The sequence below is a fragment of the Pocillopora verrucosa genome, unplaced genomic scaffold, assembly GCF_036669915.1.
Source record: "Pocillopora verrucosa isolate sample1 unplaced genomic scaffold, ASM3666991v2 scaffold_48, whole genome shotgun sequence".
NCBI lineage: Eukaryota > Metazoa > Cnidaria > Anthozoa > Scleractinia > Pocilloporidae > Pocillopora > Pocillopora verrucosa.
In genome coordinates, this window is record NW_027078186.1 from 10,002 (window position 1) to 12,134 (window position 2,133).

Genomic DNA, 2,133 nt, shown 5'->3' on the forward strand with positions numbered 1-2,133 from the left:
CGCTGCTCATTGAGCAGCTCATATATTAAACTGATTTTTGGAACTGGGCTGTGGAAAAGAGGCTTGCCTCGTCCCAGCCACGGGTTGCCTCGGTATAGCACTACCTCCGAGTGCGGCCCACTTCCCTCTGGGGAAGACACATTCAATCCAAAACAAAGTCAACGGTATAGCATTCTTTTATGTTTACAGGAGCCCCGCCCGCCCTTAGAGGGGGAAGAGGTGAAAGAGGGATGATAATTCAGACAACAGACAATGGCAGGAACGGCCGCTGGCCTACGTTTTCTGAAGTGCGCAAAGCACTACCACAAGGACCTAGGGGTAAGTGGATTTTTTCACCGAGGGCAGACGCTGAAAAAGCATACTTACCTGACGCGGGAGGTACTGTGATCAAGGAGGCAGTCCTCTCAAGGCGAGGCCCTTTCATTGCACTTCGACTGGGTTGACCCTTGCGATTACCCCAAATGTGGGTAACTCGAGCGTATAATTTCTGGTAGTGGGGACCTGCGTTCGCGCTCGTCCCCGCAAAAGTCATCCAAACTATGTCTATATGGCCCTCTTACTGACTATCGAGGGTATTTTTGCTTTTGCAGTGGACCGGTAGACTTGCAAAGAAAGCAAAGGACGCACAACTGGCCAAGGTGTTGGCACGTTTGGAGGGGTAGAAGTGCATTGGAGAGACTGGAGGAAGGAAACAAGGTGAGTTTCGGGGCGGTGCGTAACTTTGCTGGCTGTTTTTGTTCAAGGCCTGTCTGCTCTATTGTGTGTAAAGTCCTGTTCGTTTGTATTTGCAGGTTGTGCGTGCCGTGCCGTGCTGTGCTATGCGCGCGAAGGGAAAGGAAATGAAAGGAAACCAAACGGCCGATCGACCGAGCGAGCGAGCATAGAAGGTCATTCGACTTGGACCGTGAGTACACTTTGAACCTTTTGAGCGGTTTTATTGTCACTGGAGCCGCTTTTAGAAATGCTATTGCTATCGTTAGTGTATCCTTTGTGCGAGCAAGCGAGTGAACGAATGAACGAGGGAAGGAAACAAACTAGCAGAGTAGTAAAAGTATCGAACCTTTTTCCCGATTCGTTTGCAGTCTGAATCCAACCATTGTCGACTTTCAGTGCCGTTTTTCGCGCGCCTCCTCTTGGAAGTGTGCGAGTGTTTTGCCACGTCACGATGGCTTAAAACTGCGTCTCAGAAGTGTGCGTTTTTTTCCTATTCATTTTTTCGTTCGTTATTTGGAATGATTTGATATCACAGAAGTAGAATTTGACATCATAAACTGTTCATCTCGCGCGTGCTCACTCGCTCGCGCGCGCTCTGTAAGAAAAGTCGATCGCACTAGAGTTTTCGCCATTAGCTGGCCGATTTTTGACAAAAAGGTGTTTTCCCCCCCTCGTTTTTTGCTTTGATTTTGTTCCTCACTCACCTACGGCTCTCTATGTGAAATTGTGGTGTATGGAGAGCTATTTATTGGGATAAAACGTTTAGAGATGTTCGCAAGACAAAAAATTGAAGCCTACAACACGGGGTATTCCCAGGCGGTCACCCATCCAAGTACTAACCCCGCCCGACAGGGCTTAACTTCGGTGATCGGACGAGAACCGGTGCTTTCCCTGTGGTATGGTCGTAGACGAGGAAATGGGGTCGAAATTCTGCTTGTTATCGGCCAGGTTCAGGCTGTAAAGCGGCCACATCCCTGAGTGTAGGCGAATTTGAAATTCTAAAGCCCTAGTTTCGTTACTCTAACCCTAAGAAATCGATACTCTAACCCTAAGAAATTGTTACCCTAACCCTAAGAAATGGTTACCCTAACCCCGAAGTCGTTACCTAACCCTAATGTATTTTCCTCAACCCAGTTAACACATTGAGGAGCATCGATTTGAAGCACTATTCCCTAGGGAGGGGAGGGAGGGGTCCCAAGAGACATAACGTGTCCTAAAAACCTATTATACAATGTTTTAGCTCCGTAGGTGCGTGTATCTGGCTTTAAAATCTTACAGTGAGGAGATACCAAACGGGTCAGCCTCTGGGACCGTCTGCGGGACTCGCAAGGGCTTGTGGGGGCGACCTGCTACTATCCACCATAAACCGTGGGAAGGATCCCTCGACCACCCCCCTCACCCAGGGCATGCTTCGGCATC

General features: G+C 49.0%; 2 non-coding genes and 1 pseudogene across 2 annotated transcripts; 2 read left to right on the forward strand and 1 right to left on the reverse strand.

Annotated features, from left to right (window-relative positions):
• LOC136278707 (U2 spliceosomal RNA) lies at positions 1–126 on the forward strand (annotated as a pseudogene).
• A 232-nt stretch (positions 127–358) lies between these two features.
• On the forward strand, positions 359–522 carry LOC136278755 (U1 spliceosomal RNA). Its single transcript, XR_010716524.1, has one exon. It is a non-coding gene; the product is annotated as a U1 spliceosomal RNA (small nuclear RNA).
• A 983-nt stretch (positions 523–1,505) lies between these two features.
• LOC136278741 (5S ribosomal RNA) lies at positions 1,506–1,624 on the reverse strand. The gene has a single exon (XR_010716511.1). It is a non-coding gene; the product is annotated as a 5S ribosomal RNA (ribosomal RNA).
• Between the last annotated feature and the right edge of the window lie 509 nt (positions 1,625–2,133).